Here is a 21,279-nt window from a genome sequence, read left to right on the forward strand (position 1 = left end):
AACATGACATTAGGTGTAAACTTCCCAAAACACATCAAATTCGTTAGAAAATTCGTATCTTCTAAAAACTGAAATCTTAGTAGTGTTTCACCTGAAAACTATCAAATGAAATTCAATTTTTTCCAGAAATAGATCAAAAGTAGCCTCTCTCTGCTCAACCTGAAGAGTTGCAAAAAACTTCTCGGACATTCGAAAGAGATCAGTAATCTTCGAAATCCCTATTCTTTTGTTTATAAATGTTCTCCTGAGATGAGAAAATCAATACATCCATGTGATTTATCCAAAACAAACACTGCTCCCACAAACCATAACTGGAACACTCTTATCGAAGTGCGTTTCGGCAATCAAGTTTACATAATCAGGACTTGAACTGTACAGTAAATTTCATCTCCGGATAGCGCCAACTTGGTTGATGAAATATCGATTTTGTCTTACTCCTTCTCATAGAGCTAAATATGAACTTGAAAATTTCATTTGTTCTCATTGCTCAATTTATGATAACGTCGATTTGTACAACATAAAGGGACCAACAAACAAACACACAAGTGTATTCAAGTCCTCAAGTATAATATGAGTTCTGTGGTATATGAGATCTGTTGATGATTGAGCGTCTCATAAGAGTTGCAACTTGGCTCCTGCAACTTGGGAAACTCTAGGCAGCTGTGTTGTTATACTCTGTTTACATTCCATGTACATTACATTATATTCCATTACAATACATTCCATTTAAAAAAAATGAAATCATTATAACAATTGTACGAAAGTATGGAAGGGCCACACTAATTATCATTTTGTTATTTATTTAATTTTTTGATATTTGATTTCAATATCGAATATATGTTTTTCCAAGATTTAACCCAGTAATTCCGACTTAAATTATGAATTGTGAATGAGGCCAGGTTGAGTTGAGAGGTTAGTTTTGGTTGTAATATATGAAAGCGTAGAAAGACCACAATAATCAATACTATTATTTTTCCACAATTAACAGTTACAAGTGTGAATTTACATTCATAATCGTAAAGTCACAGCTTTAACTGTGATTTCACCCATTATCAGTTACATCTCTGAATGCACATTTATAACTGTAAATTGTGACCATCGTCTGTAGACAGCAAGCTTAACGTATTGAAACTGAGTACTCAGCACAATAGATGACGGCACGTTACATTTATTGCAAATTCATTTAGTATATAATTGGTAATGAAACAAAAAAATAAACTTTGTTTGAAAGTGGTTGACAATGTTTCATGGTGAATTTTAACAGTTCGGACTTCGTCTGATATGATTCTAATGTTATTTTAAATCACCGAAAGAACAAATTAAATTAAAATGAATAGACGAAAATATCAATTATATCAAACAATGAAACGTGAAATGAAACTACAATAAAATGAAACCAGTCGAAAAACTAAAAATTGATCAATTGAAAATGAAATTAAAAAAGATTCCAAAGCAAGTTACTTCACGACGTTTTATTTGTTAGTCACAATCGTCTTCGACAGTTGCAACTTGGCTCCTGCAACTTGGGACACTATTGGGAGAAGTATCGTTATGCAATTACATCTTATATTCTATTACAAAAAGAAATTTAATCATTGTAATAGTTGTACTAATCATTATTTTGATATTTGACTTCAAGTGAAATATGAATAGTGAAAAGTTAACTTAAGAGATTACTTTTGGTAGAAACAAACAAAAGAAACAAAAATAACCTGTAACCGAACCTGACAGAAGTTAGATTCAAATAATACAACTAGAACTTGTAAAATATGATACGTATTGTGAATTCAGTAGTTGAATATAGTTTCGGATAGGTTAATTTGCAGGAAAGATTTCATTTTCATTTCATATCTGAAATGATTTGATCCTCACGGCTCTGATGGTTGGCTGAAAAGACTTTATTATTTTTCACTTTCTGAAATTGCTGTGGAACTTCGAACAAAATAGAAGCGATCACAATAAGGTATGCACACGTCGCGTCGTTTAACTCCATATCATCATCCATATTTGATGAGTGATGTTTACAGTTATGAGTATTAATTCATAGTTATAACTGTCAATTGTCAAATTCAGTTATAACTGTAAATTAGGGCCAGCGTCAGTAGATGTTCAGTACAATAGATGATGAGTTCGATGCAACTCAACCTATCCAAAACTATATTCAACTATAGTACAATTCCAGAATAGTAGGCACTGAATTCTCAGAAATATTACTGCATTAAAACGAAAAACTTATTGTCTAAGGTTGTGATTCCATATATTTTATCATAATTTTTCCTCATCTGGTTAGTACAAGGCAGATTAAGGCAAAAACGTCAGCCATTTCTATGAATATTCAGTGCCTACTATTTGTGAATGAAATTTTAACAAATTTTCAATATGTGTTATGTTTCTCTAGTTGTAGTGGCATTAGTTGACTTCCATTGTCTGAAATGATTTGAAATCTCTGAAAGAAGAAATAAAATTGAAATGAATATTAACTCTTATATGTTTATATATATTATAAAACGTTAAATGGTATCTCAATAAAATAAAACTGAGCAAAAAACTAAACACTGAACTATTAAAATCTAAATAAAAAAGTAGAAAAAAATTCAAACCAAGTTACTTTTCGACTATCTACAATCGTCTTTGGGAGATGACTAGACTATTCCGAAGACGATTGTAGATACCGAAGACGATTGTGAATACTAACAACCAAAACGTCGTGAAGTAATTTCATTTTCAATTTTTACTTTTTTGACTAGTTTTATTATCTTATTGTAATTTCATTTCACGTTTCATTGTTTGACTTAGTTGATATTTTCAGCTATTCATTTTGATTTTATTTGTTCTTTCAGCCATTTAAAATCACATTAGAATCATATTTGACGGTGGAAGTCCGAACTATTAAAATTCACCAGATAACATTGTCAACCACTTTCAAACAAAGTTTATTTTTTCTTTAATTAGCAATTATATACTGAATAAATTTGCAATAAATGTAAAGTGCTGTCATGTATGGTGCCGAGTGCAAAGTTTCAATACGTGAGATTGCTGTCTACAGACGATGGTCACAAGTTACAGTTATGAATGTGCATTCAGAGTTGTAACAGTCAATTGATGAAATCACAGTTGAAGCTGTGACTTTTACGATTACAAATGTGAATTCACACTCGTAACTGTTATATGAGGAAAAATAATAGTATCGATTATTGTGGTCCTTCCCTGTTTTCATATATTATAACCAAAACTAACCTCTTAACTCAATATGAGCTCGTTCACAATTATTCAAAATTTGTGTCGAAATTATTGGGTTAAATCTTGGAAAAACATATTCCAGATTAAAGTCAAATATCAAAAAATTAAATGAATAACAAATGGCCCTTCCATACTTTCGTACAATTGTTATAATAATTGCATTTTTTTCCGAATGGAATGTGAGGTGTAAATGTAAACAGCACAGCTGCCCAGAATTTCCCAAGTTGCAGGAGCCAAGTTGCAACTGTAATGAGACACTTCAATATCCACAGATCCCATGTACTACAGAATTCATAATTATATTATGTGTTTGTTGGTGCCTTCATTTTCGACAAATAGTGAGCATAAAAATCTGAATTATATTGGAGCAATAATAACTCATGAAACTTATACGTCAATACTTAGCTCTATGAGAGGAAGTGAGAAGTAGTTGGTACAGACGTCGTTAGACAGAACGACGTAGTTGTAAAAATGTTGCCATATTTCGAGTTGTGACTCATTTTGAAAGATATCAATTTTGTAATATTAAATAATAATATTGTCATACTAGCAATTGTGCAAATGTTTTATATATTGTACCACGATGAATAATGTGTTGATTCGAAGAGAAGAGGGAAGAAAAAAAATTGAATAACATCACCCATCCTCCTTCTTATACTACGCACATTATGTGCGGCCACTATTTATGGATCATTTACAGTGTTTTAATGATTACAGGATTTATCCTTTCGCTATATTTGAAAGGTGTTCTAATTCATATAATTTCTACAGTTTGTACTTTAATCTAAATTAATGCTTCTGAACTTTAGTACACCTGTTGCAATAATTGAATGAATAATTGAAAACCTAATATTATGTTGATTTTCATTTAGATGTTCAGAATAACAAGACACCTTTCAAGATTTTTCCTCTCCCAAATACTGGAGCCAAGTTACAACTGTCACGACTCACTCGCGTCAACGTTTGCGGGGCCGTTATTTAAATTCAAGATCAAATTGAGTCCAAACTGTAGGCAAAAATACATTTCTTTCCCACTACATACTCGGTTCGTTGAATGTACTAAGTTTTCTGTTGATTTCTGCAAATAATATGCGCAAAATTGCTAACCAACGCAACATATTTCATGACTGCATCATCTTCTTGAAGATTCAGGATTTCGTGAGGATATCCAAAGTTTTGAAAGAGTAATTCGAGGATATAGAATGTTTCTTCAGATTGGCAGTGCTGCCAGCTAGACAAGAGTACAAGTAGTTTATAATACTGCGGCCAGATCCAAACTATATTCAATATCGTTTGTTGACACTATATACACATTTTTTTTAATTTCACTGACTGTATATGGAAATATCTTTTATTAATCATCTACCTGAAAAACTACTATCATTAAAGTTGAATGTATTACTATAGTGTTGATGATTCGATCTACTATTACGAATGCGGTGGAATTCTTTCATCGAATCACCTCGAATCATAAATTCAACTTTAATAACTTCAGTATTCGAGGTAAACAAGACATTTATAAGACGAGAGACTATTACGACATTATAGAAGGGCCACAAAAATCGAGATAATTTTTTCAAACTTACTATTGTGAATTCACAGTTAAACCTGTAAATCATGATCGGCGTCTGTTGGTAACAACCCCTCGCAACTTCGCATCTCATTTTCACGTTGAATTTATTGAAATATTATTAATTTATAGTGTTTATGAAAACAAGCTAATCTGTAATCTAACCTAACCGAAACTGCATACAACTTGTGCAACTAGAACTGAAAACAACGTATGAATTGCAAATTTATTAGTTGATTCTTGGTTTGGTTAGAATACCTAACAGAAGAGACAGTCAGCACGGAACAGCACCATGAACTTTTTACAATCTCGTGGTGAATACTATGAACTTGGTAAAATGAAGCTAGTTTGGTTAAAATAATTCCTTAACAACCTGTCGAAATAAGAACGTTATAATTTCTCGACTCCAATCAGAATATATATCGGATAAGTTTCAAATAATTTGAATTACTTGTTGAAAAATTACATCAAACACCTGCAACACAGAATATAGCTCACAGAAACTTTAATCTTTAGATCAAAGTGCCGATAAACTAGTATCTTATCTGTGAGGTATTCTGTGGATAGGTTACTCTATTGTGAAGAGTGTGTTGTGAACAATGTACATGCCACGAGTTTGCTGTCTACAGACGAAGGTCATAATTTCCAGTTATAAAAACATATCCAATTATAATTACATATATGGAAAACAGTGAAACAAATTCATGAACATACAAGTATTCTGAAGAAAAACTTTCAATGCGATCACTTGTTGGTAGTAAAAAACATTGATGTCTGTACGTAAAATTTTGATACCTACTGAGTTGTCTTCAGTACACTATTCCATAGACATAATAGACAGTCTTGTGCAATAGACAGTTCAAGTTCGCCCTCCCTTTCTTAATGGTTATAAATTGAAAGAGTATATTTTTAGGAGAGATTAAACTTTGGGAAAGAAAGTTTTTGTGTTTTTACTTCTCCATCTCGATACAAAATATGTGGGAATCTTTCAAAGAAAGGAAGGAAGCAACCAATTACAGAAATTAACTATATACAAAGATGTGTAGATCATGAAAAGAAGTAACTTTCAGACACAAATTGAAAGAAATAGCCTTTTCGAGACAGCTATTTTCTTATACACATTGTTATATTATATATTTCTTTTGATAATTTGTTTTTTTAGTGTCACGTACATAATGCAGTTACATTTTACGAAACATCGACATATTAGAAAAATTGGTTTTTCTTCCGATCTGATTCCAATATAAAAAAACTCCTCTGTAGTTTGGAGATTTTTATTTTTATTTTTCTGACACGTGACATTCGTGAATTATTTTCTCAATTCATTTTGTCTTCCATCATGAATTTCGAAATTTTTTTAAAATAAACACTGTTACTGAAAATTATAGCTAAGAGAACATATTTAATTTTTTCAACTGAAATGAAAAATGTCATTATGTGAAAACGTTGTAATATGGCCGCCCCCACCCCATTATGAAAAGTGGTATATTTCAAGAAAGCGAAATAAATAAATTGAATCAAAGAAAGTAGTTGAATATAAACAAAATCCGATTACGTGTATAATATTTGTAAAAAAATAGAAAATACTTAAAATACTTCTGGTCTTGATTCATATGCAGAAATATAAAAGAGAAATGAGCATGAAATCATCAAAAGGATAGTTGTAAAAATATATATGTGAATATATATTTATATATACTACAATTCAATTGTAGTGGATTTCAGTTTTAATTTAAATAAGTTTTTTATATGACTTCATTAGATAATTTATTTCCTTGAAGAAAAACTAATTTTTTTTAGATTTCAAGTTATTCTAGTGAAAAATGAAATTATATCTTTAAGAATTATACGTATGTCTCGATGAATTTTTTAAAAGTGAATTGAAATCTGGTACCTGCGTCTCTTACAAACAAATATCTTTCATTTCATTAGATTGTTTCAATCGGTTACTCAAGTACAATTACAAACTGTTATTACCAAAAATCTTGAAATTAAATATTTATTCGTTGATTCTATCGATAGGAAACATATCAACACTATGAATTGCCTGTCATCGAATCATTCACTCTGTCCAACATACAAAGCCAGAACTAGAATGACGGTAAACCCGTGAAGTATATATCTATGGAAAATAAGACTTGCAACATCATCATGAATATTGAATATCAATATACAAAATGTTATATAATCTCATACCAGGATGTAAATTGAAATTATGATTAAACAAACGAAAAATATATATGCAATGAAATCAAACGCAGATGCAGAAAAGGACGAACAAATCCAAAAAAAACGAAAAGATTGAATTATTGAAAGAAACAAAATGAAAAATGGAAAAAATAAAGATGTATCGACATCGTAGTACACGTATAAAATGAAAAAAAAATTAAGAACAGAAAATCATTCGAATAAAAATAATATGTAATCAGTCGATATCAAGTCAATAATTGACATACACGCATAAGTATCGATTTTCTTGGAACCAAATTTGATTTGGCTGATATGAACTCATCAAAGCCAAAAACTCCTCCCACATTCAAAGAAGCGATGTAGATTATTTATGGAATGACAAGTTTTATGCAGACCTGTTAATACTATGTGATTTGGGGACAGTATATAATTATATACGGGTTGTTTGGGGACCTAGTGCCCTAGGAAGGTTGTGTTTGGGGACACAATCACTTTATACGGTATAAGTTTATACTGTATGAATTTATACCGTATAAATATATACTGTCCCCGTATAAACACTTGGGGGTACATATATATATATATATATATATATATATATATATATATATATATATATATATATATATATATATATATATATATATATATTTATGTATGTATATATAATATAATTGAAAATACTTCTGAATAGTACTTACTCACATATATAAACAATCCATCGATTCAAAAACACTTCACTAACTTTGTTCGAAAGCTTCCATATCCTCTGTTTTACTATCACTGTCGTCATTTACATCAATAATGAATTCATTTACACCATTAATATGGAAGTGTCCAATCTCCATATAGTTTTTTTCAGCTAAAATTACTTTTTCTTCAATCCTTTTTAGCCAGTCTTCTTCGGTAATATTAGATACTTACTTCTTCAATTGGCTCTATTACCTTCTTATCAAATTTTGGAAAATAATTTTTAAGCCTGATGCCTTGTTTGGATTTTTTGAAAATCAACTCGATGGGATTGACAACACAAAAATAGGGGGAAAGTCTTAGTATGGTGTGTCCATACTTTTCACCAAAACTCTCAAGGGCGTACACTTTTTCAAAGGTTTTTGTCTGTGAAACTTTTTGGTATAGTAATCTTCAAAATACAAAGTGTTATTCATTGAAAAACTTTGTATTTCATCTTTCCTCGAATTTTTTCGGTACTCTGATGAGCTGTCGCGAATGATAGGAAACGTTGTCAAGAACTATCAAACTATTCGCATTCAAATTTGGGATCAATGTGTTTTCAAACCATTCTTCGAAAATATTAGCTCCCATGTTCTTATGATAGTCAACATTGCACTCCTGAAGTTTTTTTTCCACATAATTTGAAAGAATTCGGAACCGATCCTTCACTTCCCCCGCAATGCACAACACTTAGTCGCGATCCTTTGTTTGCAGGCATGTTAGGCGTACATATTCTCGAACCTTTAGTCCACCCTTTCGTAACTGTGTCATGAGTGTCATACCAAGTTTCGTACAAATGAAAAATTTGCCGTTGTTCTTGTCTGTATTCAGTTGTTTTTTTATTTTTTACGCAAATCCACTATCCTTCTGCTTTCCATAACTGCCTAACGCTTGTTTATTATTTCAAATATAAATCCTACTCTCTTTATTCAATTATGATGAGTTTTGTCACAGCAGCTCACGTTATGGCCGGAGGTATTCAATTTCTTCCTTATGATTTCAGTTGTAGGAATCTCATTGCTTTTGTAAAAGGTCGTATATATTGTTTTTCAAATGATTTCATTAGATGAACATCTGAAGGTTTTGGTAATCCCGTATCATATCGCGTCTTGCGTTCATAAGGTTTGTTTTTAACTATTTTACGTACAGTTGAGAAAGAAAGTTCGGTCGAATCTGATGTTGCTTGTGATGGTTTGTTTTCCTCGAAACTAAACTTGAGATGTAGATTCTTATATACGTTGAAACATACTTTCAATATTCAAATGCATTCGAATCTCATTCACTGGTATCTCTTTTTCACATTGTTCACCATCGCTATTGCAATCACTACTACACAGTAAAAAGTCTGCGTTGTTATCACACTCGTTATTACTGTCAGCCACATTTTAAACAGATAACAAAAATTTCAAGTAATTATAGCTGCATCAATATCGAATTTCAACACTGAAATCGAGATCAGTTCCTGAACTGAACATTGACAACACGACGGTTCGCATTCTATTTGTCACCGTAACATGACTTCAAATTCAATTTTATGACTCTTCAGCCAATCATAAAACTCGGTTAGTAAAAATCATTCAATATGAACCGTCAATTCTTCAGTCCACGTGGACTAGTTGGCAGCAGCTTTATTTCTCTGTATTGGTTTTTTCATCCTTTGAGAGCGCCGATACTTCAACTATGCACAATACTGGTTACTTCGACTATAACTCACGCAACTCCACTTATTGTTCATTTGAAACGATTATGTGGATTTTTTTAGTGTTTTCTGTAGTAGGGTCACTCTTAGCACAATAACTCACAAGGTCATGAGTGTAATATCATGAAATTTTAACAGCTTCCTTTTAAAGATTAGTACTAACTGAAAAAGCGGTGAAATAAAACTAGCGCCATCTATGTATTAGGCTCGAGACTTTCCAGGCAAGGAAGTTACGTAATAGATATTTATGCCTATTTTTTATCAGTTTGCTAGTTATTTCGTTAGGACCTGGAGCTTCAAGCTTCGAAATTAGACATATTATTCAATTTTCTGTCACTGGTTCAAAAAATAGTTCAATAATGGTGAACGAGTCGTTTGTTCAAACTTTCAAAATTCATGAAAATATATTGTCAGCCACATAGAAATACAAATAAAGTCATCTGTGTCATTTCAATCATGAATAATTACGAATTTGAACAGTGAGAAAAGTCGAACAGAACCCGATGTTCCATTAGCGAATGAATTCCAAACTATGGCTTCGTTTTGCGGAGCCATTTCACCTACGTATACTTTCAAATAAAACACGGGAAGTAATCAACTATAAACCTCTCATACCAGAAAGATTGAATGGCTAGATGAGAAAGCCAAAAAAAATCCAATAAATACTAAAAGAGAAAATCCATCAATAGCTTTAGACGAGACAGAGGTGATATATCAAATTCAATGGTGATATCCACTTCAAGTGGCACAAAACCGATATTCGGCCTGAAAGCGTCAAACGTGTGCTGTTCTATAAATTATAAAGGTGTATATGTCGGGATCAAAGTATTATACACAGAACTTTCGATGAGGAAACTTTCGATTTGAATCGAGAACATTTCCGGTGATATTTCACGTCGGAAAAGTTCGAAATGAATCACGGACTTATGGCTATACAAAAATGGAAAGAATGAAGGCAAATAATATACCAAGTGATTGTACAGTTGAACAATTTTTTTCACAAGCTCTAAAAAAGTTACAATATTGAAATTAACCTGACGTTTTGTAGGTACTACCAAAAAGACACTCAGCCAGAAATTTATTTGGTTTACCCCATGGTTGAAAGAGGTGGAAAACGCAACCCCTAAAATTTATTTCCAATGTAACTTTTTGTCTTATTATTTGTTTACCATTTAAAAATTTATTTCCGATAGCCTGTTTCATTCTAAATAAAAAATGTCTCTTGGGTTTTTTGCTCAAAATAAACCAGTTCGCAGCAAAAAATTATTTTACGAACAACTACAGAGATACATCTCCATAAATGCAAAAATACGAAACTAATCTATCTAGTAGGTCGCTATTAGCGATATTGACAATTAAATTGGTATGACGATGTCAGTTTGTGAATTTTCAGAATTGAATTAATTCTAATTGTGTGTTGTTCTGTTCTTAATTTGTTACTTTAATAATTCACTTGTTATTGAAATAGCTTACACAAATGAGGAAATGGGTGATATGCATTACGTTTACGGTCTGTCGCAGGGAAATGGGTTAGAAGCTTCTAGAAGATATGCCGAATATTTGCTCGACTTCATCAACAATTACGAGAATATGGTTCATTCGACAAAAGAACGCAGGATTGTGGTCGCTATCGAGAAGTATGAACACCACAGCTTGAGGAAGCAGTATTTAATATGATTGAAGAACAACCTACTACCAGTACTAGAAAGATTGCTTTCCAGTTAAATGTTGATCATATGACGGTATTTCGAATTTTAAAAGAACAACTCCTATACCCTTACCTAATACCCTCACCATCTGCAACGAGTACAGGCACTGTTACTGCGAGACTTTCCGAACCGTCTTGAATTTTGCAATTGGATGCTGAAAATGATTAGAAGAAATTGTGACTTTCTGAAGACGATAGAATTCACAGACGAATGTAGTTTTTCTCGGGACAAGATTATTAATTTTCATAATCAACACATATGGGCTGATGAAAACCCTCACGCTATTGTCGAAACTAACCATCAAGAACAGTTTTCTCTTAACGTGTAGCTCGAAGTTTTTGGGGATGATTTAATTGGACCTCATTTTCTACCTCCTCGATTGAATGGTGAGGCGTACGTTCAATTTTTAAGAAAATTGCATCCGGTACTGGTGGAGGAAGTTCCTTTGGGCGTCAGAAGGGATATGTTTTGTATGTATGATGGAGCTGCCGCCCATTTTAGTCAAGTAGCACGTCAGCATTTAACTGAAACATATGCAAATCAGTGGATAGGTCGAGGAGGACCACAGAACTGGCCAGCTCGATCCCCGGATCTCAATCCTCTCGATTTATCTATTTGGGGCCATTTACAGCATTTGGTTTATCGTACTCCTGTTCGCAATGTAGAGGACTTAAGAAACCGCATCATCGATACGTGCAGGGTAATCAGAGAGACTCCAGGAATATTTGATCGAATACGTAGCTCAATGCGCAGACGTCTAGACGCATGCGTAATGTCTGAAAGTAGACATATTGAACATTAACTATGATTTCTACATGTTGTGTGTTTTGGTATTAATAAATTAGTTTTGTTTATCACCCTTTAATCGTTTAAGGCAGGTACTAACTACAAAATAACAATAAATCCAGTTCGCATTCGTGACGATGTATCTCTGTAGTAGTTCGTAAAATAATGCTTTGCTGTGAACTGGTTTATTTTGGGCAAAAAACCCAGGCGACATTTTTCATTTAGAATGAAACAGGCTATCGGAAATAAATTTTCAAATGATAAACAAATAATAAGACAAAAAGTTACAATGGAAATGAAATTTAGGGGTTGCGTACTCCACCCCTTACAACCATGGGGTGAACCAAATGTATTACAGGCTGAGTGTTTTTTTGGTAGTACAAAACGTCAGGTTGATTTCAATATTGTAACTTTTTCAGTGCTTGTGAAAAAAATTGTTATACAAATTTTATGTACCCCCTTTAAGGGGCTGTATCTCAACAAGGGATGCTCCAATGAAGTTTTTTCATATTGAAGATCTCATCTTTTTTTCGATGTGGAATCACCTCCTTAAATGTTTTACAGTTTTTCAGTTACACCCGGTATATAGCTTGTTGAAGTAATATTTTTAGATATCAGATTTACCTGACTAGTAGATAAGGCAACATTGTGAAATTAGATTTGAGAAATTCAAGACGCAGGTACAGGCAGAGGTATCTTTCGGCCTGGCCACGGGGATCGGCGGTGCGAACGTCGAAGCGGGAGGCGAGGCGACCATTCGCGCGACACCGTTTGCAGGCCACGGGCAGTCATGTTCGCCGCCGCGACCAATAGTCCGATAGCGAAATGTCTGTATCGATTTTAACTCGATATTGCTTGGAAAGTAATAGTTTTTTGGTTCAAGATCTAATATTTGTAAGAGATTGTGGGGTACATGATTTGAATAAGAATCGGGGTGTAGATTGAGAATTCCACTAGAAGTACGAGAAATACAGATTATATCCAGAAAAATTTTTGAGTATACCAGAATGAGTATTGAAACTTTCGATTATATTCTTATGAATATTCAACCAGAATTGGAGAAAAAACTTAATGCAAATAGAATTTTAGGTACCGCTGAAAAATTGTTTTTGACATTAAGGTAGGTATGTACTTACCGATCTATACACATCCATCTATATTATTCTACATTACGTATTCATCTATATACCTATGTATAGAGGTATTCTTTAATTAGCTGATCATATTTTGGAAAATTACTTATACTATCCATCAGTATGAACAACTTTTCCCAAGAAAGTAATGGTTGCAAACGGATTTTTTTATAACTAAATTTATTTGGAACTATCTTTGCCCAAAATATTATCAGCTAATTAAATGTAACCCTGTATATTATTATTTAATTAAATAAAAACACTTTCAGATAATTATGTTATTTATTGCAAACATCTAAATTGAATGACAGTAATTTGTCATACAACTGAAACAAAAAACAACTTCTGACTTGTAATTGACGGTAGAATGAATAATGAATTTCTAACTTTTTAATCAGTCTTTCAAATAGATGGTCTAGCTAGTATTTCCGCAATAAAAGTCTCGGTGTTCATTTTTCGCGGCGAAAACAACTGAACTCGTTTGATCACTGCACTATTCGCCGCGACTGCCGCTCGACTCCGTGGCTCGCGCTGTACTGATTCATGTATTCATTTTACTCGCCCGTCGCGGCGCAAGTCGCCCACGCGGTTCGCTTGGTACATTTCGCCGGTCGCTTCGCTGGTCGCCGTTGCGCGTGGCTTTATAAGTACATTGCTATGCGTTTGTTCCAGTCGCTAGACGCTTCGCCGTTCGCACCGCGCGAATATTCGCATCGGCGAGTGTCCCGTGGCCAGGCTGTTTGTTATAGCAGGGGAGCCCACGATGCAAAATGGGGATTTACTCGAGCGTCATTGAGACATATTAGGTTGCAAAGCTTGGATGATAAGAAGAAAAAATGTTATATGATATATACCTTTTCATCGGTGGGGGAAGCGGGTATAGATTTTTAAATATGTAAAAGAATACTGTTTCATGGACATACTCGAGAGCATCATATATTGATAGCATTAATGTCCTACGTATTTTTATAATGTTGGTATGTTAATCTGATCGTTTGCATGATGTGGGTGGTTGAACGTAAGGGTTGAAAGTGAAAAGAAAAAAAATTAATCGAGCGCGTCAGATTTTATAAGGGGGTGTTAAGTGCAACAAAAAGAAAACTCTCTTTAAATAATTTGACGATTTCGATCTAACGCAAACACGCAACCATTATTATAATGTGCAAACAAATTCGCCATTTTGAAATACTCAAGCGCGTCATGTTTCAGTGTTGTCTCATAATCTGACGATTATCTAGAGGGATTCGCTAAATCTGACAGCTCAGGAAATGCAAATAAATAAGTGTATTTATAAGAAAATAATTTTAAAAAAATGCTCAAAAAAAATCAAATTTTTATAATCAATCAATTAATTAATGAAAAAAATAAAAATGAAACTTTCTATGTTTTTTACCGCTTTTACTTGTAACTAACGTTACTCCAGTTTCGTCCTGTAAGGACATTTTCAAACTTATATAATAATAATATAATAATAATAATAATAATAATAATAATAAGTTTATTCTCAATAAATTCTCAAAATAATAATAAGTTTCTTAAAATAAAATACAATAATATAATAATAGTGCACTTTCATTCAGAGATATTTCGAATAAACAAGTATCCACTAAGGCAGTGCCTGTGCGTGGGTGATTTACTTATTCCAAATATTGACAATAATTAGTACACTTCAAAATAGGGCTCAGTTGCATTTCTATATGAGAGTTATATGTATAAAATCATGTATAATTCACTAAAATGTTTGTGACATAATAAAATTGTAGTCAATTTAATAAAATTAGGCTAATGAGCCTTACACACAATTATTGAAACATAAATATCATAACATAGGTAACGAACATCAATAATCAACAAAATAAAATATATGGAATATTCAAATATTCTAATATTCAAACAATGAATGGATAGCCTTACGTTCTAAAGAAAGAATATAATGTTTAGTCTTTTTTTTGAAGGAGTATATGTTTGAGACTTCTTTGTTTTCCGTCGGCAAAAAGTTATAAAATTTACTAGATAAAAAAGAATGATTTCTCTGTCCTATTTTCTTTCTGACTGGTTTCGTTTTCAGAGAATTATTCGCTTTCAGACGAGTTTGGTAGTTATGGCTGATGAGTGGGAGATTAAATCTGTTTTTGAATTGTCTTATCACAATTTTATAGTAATAAAGCTGACGCAAATCAAAGACTTCCGTTTCTGCAAATAGTAGGTCGGAGGAATACCTCATTGGTTTGGATGATATAATTTTCAAAAATCTTTTTTGTATTACTTCAAGATTCTGCAAGTGAGCATTCGTTGCTGCCCCCCAAGCTAGAATACCGTAAGTAAGTCGTGTTTCCACTAATGATTGATAAAGAATTTTGAGATATTTGAAATCCAGTATTTGCTGAAAGAATTTGAACCTGTATAGGAGAGAACGTAGAGTTTTACAGACTTGCACCAGGTGTTTATCCCATCTAAGATGACAATCCACTATTATGCCCAGATATTTCGCATTATTGGCTCTTTTAATCGTAATAGTTTCATCCGAGCTTATATCAATTTGTAACTTATCGTAGTCCGGGAGGCCACTGACGTAACAAGAAAATGGAACGAAACAGGTTTTTTCATAGTTTATTGAAAGTACTTTTTGTCCAAAACATTTAATTAAATTTGCCATATCTTTTTCTGCTTTTTCTTTCAACCCGTCCCAAGTATCATCCTCATACATAACGACAGTGTCGTCTGCGAAACTGGAAACCGTACCTAAGCTATTGAAGGTGAGTATAGAGTTTATGTAAATTATAAAAAGTATTGGACCGAGTACGGTTCCTTGTGGTACTCCACATCTTATTTTTAATTTTTTACTCAATGTTTCGTTTATTCTAACACATTGTTTTCTATTTAGAAGGTAAGTTTTCAGTAATTCAAAAGATTTTCCTCTAAAATCTCAAGATCTAAAAAAACACATAGGGATGGATGGCCTTTATCCAACTCTTCATAGATTTTGGTTGTAACTAAGTGGATTGCATCTTCCGTAGATTTACCATCTCGGAACCCAAATTGTCTATTTGAAATAAAATCATATTTTTCTATATACTTCATCATTCTTATTTTTATGACTTTTTCTAGTATTTTTGCTAAATTACTAATAAGAGAAATTGGGCGATAGTTACCTGGGTTCTTTTTACAGCCTTTTTTAAAGAGAGGCTGGACAATGCTGTCTTTGAAAATTGATGGAAAATGACCCTCTATTAATACTTTATTTATAAGTTGTGTCAGCGGACTTGCGATTTCATTTTTGATTTCCTTCAGTGTTTCTGATTTGATTCCATCAATTCCTGGCGCTTTGTTGGATTTGAGGGAATCGATGAGATTTATTACTTCATTTTCATATGTTGGATGAAAAAACATAGAATGACGGGAAGAATATCTACTCAGAGGAGGATTTTCTGGAAATATTACCTGCCTAGCCAGATTTTCACCGACATCGATGTAATAATTGTTGAAAATGTCAGAAATTTCTTCCTTATCAACAGTGAGATGTCCGTTTTCATCAATGATTTGATCTATTCCTTTATTATTTTGATTTTTATTCAATGTTTTTATTGTGTTCCATAATGCTTGACTACTATTTTTATTATTTTCAATTTTTTGTCTGTAATAACTCTTTTTCCTGCTTTTAATCAAACTATTCAGTGTATTCCTGTAATTCAAATATTCTTCTTTGGAAACTGTGTCAGACATGTTATTTCGGTACTTTCTAAATAGTCTATCCCTTTCGATAATGGACCGTATTATGCCGTCGGTTATCCAAACTTTTCTTTTAATGAATTTGTGTTTGATTTTTTTATGTTTTGTATTATCCTCAATTTTGTCCTTCAACACATCGAGAAAGAATACTGTTGCATCGTCTATGTTATCAATCGACACCAACTGGTTCCAATCGAAGTCATGTAAGTCTCTTCTCAAACCTGGATAGTTGATACATTTTATCATTAGTTTAGAGTGGTTTTGCTGAAAATCTTTATTCATTTGTATTTTTGCCATGATAGTGTAATGATCTGTTATGTTTGTTTTCATCAGGTATGAATTAATATTAGTGTTTTCTGATTTTGATTTGATAAAGAAATGATCTAAGCATGTTCCGCTTTTTGGTCTTGTCACGTTATTAATGTACGACATGAAATCAAACTCATAAAGTGTATTCAAATATTCCGCTGCCACTTGATCTTCTTCTAAAATATTTATATTTATATCGCCCGTGAAAATATGGTAGCCGCAATTTTTAGATGCAGTTTTTAACAGATAGTCCCTAAGTTCTATGAGGAAGTCAGTCACATTATTTGCAGGCGATCTGTAAATAGCTGAAATCAAAATATTTTGTCCTGATTTAGATTTAACTTCCATTTCAATAGACTTGCATCCTCCAATACTTATTATTGAATAGTTGAAGTCGTAGCCATTTTTAATATAAACAACTACGCCATCGTTTTTATTAACATCACCTTCATTGTAAATCATATCATAGTTATCCAAATTAAATATTTCCAGGCAGGGAAGTTTGAACGTCTCTGTTAAGATGATACAGTCAAACTGCTGGTGAACTTGAGTTAGATATATTTTGAATTCATCCAAGTTTTTGAAAAGACTACAGATATTTTGATGTATTATATTAAATTCAGGAATATTTTCCCGTTGCTCTGAAATTAAGTTAAATTCACTGAAAGTAGTAAACTCTTTGGCTATTTTCATTTTATATTCGTAATCGCGAATGTATGTGTTCATTTTTCGATAGAAAATATTCACAACCAGTTAGAAATTTCGAGAGTGCATGCTTTAATTATGGGACGGAAAACAGTTGAAATATCATTATTGCACCTAATTTTTGTTTACTGACCGTGTTCTTGGCTTCTCCTGTGTTACTTTCTGGGTTGGAATCAGTTGAATCGGTTTCTTTGTTGTTGGGGCCTTGGGGGTACAGGGAGCTTTTAGTTGTTCCAAAGTTGTTTTCTTTATAGTTTCGACCGTGGGAGTGGAAGGTGCACTGCTGTGTTTAGGTTCCAATTTTTCTTCTTTTTCGAGATCTTCAATTCCATAAGCAATTCCTTTCACAATAAGTTTGTTTCCTTTTATATAACTATCTTTATATTTCTCCTCTTGCTTAGCAAGCAAGAGATGTTTCCTCAAAATTTTAAATTCCTGTCTTTGATTATGGGTTAGATCATTCGATATGGAAATATTTTTTCCTTTCAACTTACTGCAATTTTTGAGAACTTCTCTCTTCTTTGAGTTTGAGTTGGATTCGATTTTTATAGGGCAATTGTCTGATTTTCCCAGTGGATAGAAATCACCAAAATCACTATCTTTTATATCCACACCAAGTAATTCCTTAAGATCCCCACACAAATTTTCTGCCGTAATCTCTTCACGCTTTTTATTTAGCCCAAATATCAATATATTTTTCTTATTTTGTATCCTTTTGAGGTGTTCTACTTCTTCTTTAAGTTCACTATTTTCGTTCTCAAGTTTGGATACTGTATTTTTGAGTTGTTCTATTCTCAGCAGAAGTCGGGCCTCACTAGCTTCAATACAGTTTTTTATGTCGATGCGGGTATTTAAAATATCTTCTTTAATGTTTTTGACCGCAGCATCCAATTCTAGCATTTTAAATTTTGTCGTTAACCGTAGTGTATGGTCTCCTCTACAAACTGACTGTGGTTCTTTTATATGAATCGTTGTTTAGGTTTTTTGTTGCTGTAAGAATTCTTGTTTGCACTGATAAAGGTGTGAGTAATAGTTGACATTCAGGTGAACATACGAACGTTTCTTATATATCACGAGGTAGTTTCATCATGCTTTTAACTATATATCAACTCTGAATATTATTCTTTGATTTGATTACACTTGAATTCGAACTTTTTACGAGAGCTATAGATATTTATGTGTATATGCTAAAGCGTACCGTACCGTATATATTGTATAAATTTGAAAATGTCCTCATATATTGTATGAGTTTGAAAATGTCTTTATAGGACGAAACTGTAGTAACGTTAGTTACAAATAAAAGTGGTAAAAAACATAGAAAGTTTAATTTCTCTTTTTTTCATTATGATTTCCTACCACGTAGTAACGGCTACATCCATCAATTAAGTGATTAATTAATCATCATCTTTATCTTCATCACGAACCAGTCTCTGTGATCAGCTGTGATGGCGTCATGGCACCAGAATTCATAGTGGGGACGGAGTGAGAGAGTAATAGATAGAGAAAAAATGAATTGAGAATAGAGGAATAGAAACTCGGAGATGGAAATATAGGTATCACATAGCTGCACGCATTAAACTTTCTCGACGAATTTTGGCTATTTCGACTTGCGTAAATCGTCAGATTATATATTTTTCGTTGTCCTTGAATTATTTTCTTCAAAATAAAAAAAAACTGGCTACGCTCGAAAATGTCGAAATGACGTTATTTTTTTACAACTTTGCTGCCCTCCCTTTTCTTTATGTCACTCTCAAATTGTCAGATTACTGGAATATACACTTTTTAGCAGGTAATTTACTCATCCTACCGTAATCTGACGCGCTCGAGAATTTCTGATGATCAATTGATCAATGATCAAATACTAATCTGATCCTTTATCCCTCACAGGCGGCCTTATATATGGGGCTCATATTTGGTGGAAGTACTTAACCGAGTACAAGGAATATTAATCTGCCGTACTTTAGTAAATCCTGAAATCCCCGCTTGGGCTCCTCTATTATTAAAAATAAGGCGAATTTTGTATGTAGACTGTAAAAGTGTAGTTTAATTTTGAAAGTCACAGCATTCTGGAAATGACCTCTGACTTTATGCCTCCAACTGTCAACTACGAACTACCTTATGAAGTACTGTTCCCGAGTAGAGAGGACTGGATCCTCCGAGAGAAGGAAATACTATGAGCAGATTGTTATTGGTTCACAAATGGATCAAAAACACCTTCCGGTTCTGGTGCAGCTGTTTCCAGTCGCAGACCCAGGACAGAGAAATCAACCTGCCTAGGAACCTACGCGACTGTATTTCAAATGGAAATTCACGCTAATGAATTGTGTGAGGAGAGATTGGAAGAATCTAACCTCATACACAAGTCAATAGAAATATTCTCGGACTGTCAAGTGGCGTTGGAAGCTCATGGCTCCTACCGAGCAACGTCTGAATTGGTAGCAAATTGCCAAAAACAACTCTTCTTGATAGGGATTGTCTCCGGTCTGGATTCTTGGCCATACTGGCCTGGAAGGTAATGAGGCTGCCGACTTCCTTGCAAAGGAGGGTGCTGCAAGCAGCTTCATCGGACCAGAACCTGTCAATGGCATAGCTTTAGGCTTTGACAAACGAAGATTGAACACCTGGATGGCAAGAAGATTTATGGAATTCTGGCAGAATCTTCCAGGATTGGCTCTCTCCAAGACATCTATTCACCCTTCGAAGCTTGATATCAAACCGTTGTTGGACTAGAGTGGGGATGAACTATGATATCTAACAGTCCTTCTTACAGGTCACTGTCATTTGAATCATCATATGCAGAGACTCAGACTGTGGGAAGACAGTGTGTGGAAAATGATGAAACAGCAGAGTCGCACTCTTACCATCTGATCTGAAAGACCACTCACCATACAAACTAATCGGCTTCGTTGAGAAGCTGGGTTCATTTGATCGAGTATGAATAGGTGTGATTCACAATAAACTCTTGTGGATTGCGGTGGAGGATAGAATAGATCCACTCACTTTGAACCTAACCTAACCTAGTTCAATCTTTCTGTTGAAGATGATCACATGATGATTGAAACACGAGTCTAGGTTTTAATTTATAATGTTGCCAGTATTGTATTTGAATTTTGAATGTTTCAAAAACCAGTAGCTGAGACCACAGGGGTTTGGGTTGAAACTTTACGAAAAATCAATTCAGAAATAAGAAAAACTAGAAAAAAGTACCATAAATTTCAAAATTATCTGTCTGTTTAAAATCTGTTTTTCCGTTAACCAGCTGTCGCACCCCTACGAACGACAACCCTCAGAAGTCGAAACTTGTGCGAGCTAAGGATTAATGAGGTCTTACCTCTTGATGTGTGATTTCTAACATGATGAATGATGTTGATTGGGTAATTTTACACAGATGTATAATTGATTTCCATATCAAAGAGAAATAAGATATTGTATCTACGAATAAAGTGGTATGTTATTAGGAAGGTTTTGTAGATTATC

This window comes from Leptinotarsa decemlineata, unplaced genomic scaffold, assembly GCF_025532065.1.
Source record: "Leptinotarsa decemlineata unplaced genomic scaffold, Ldec_3_MD MMD2_tig00000882_RagTag_RagTag, whole genome shotgun sequence".
NCBI lineage: Eukaryota > Metazoa > Arthropoda > Insecta > Coleoptera > Chrysomelidae > Leptinotarsa > Leptinotarsa decemlineata.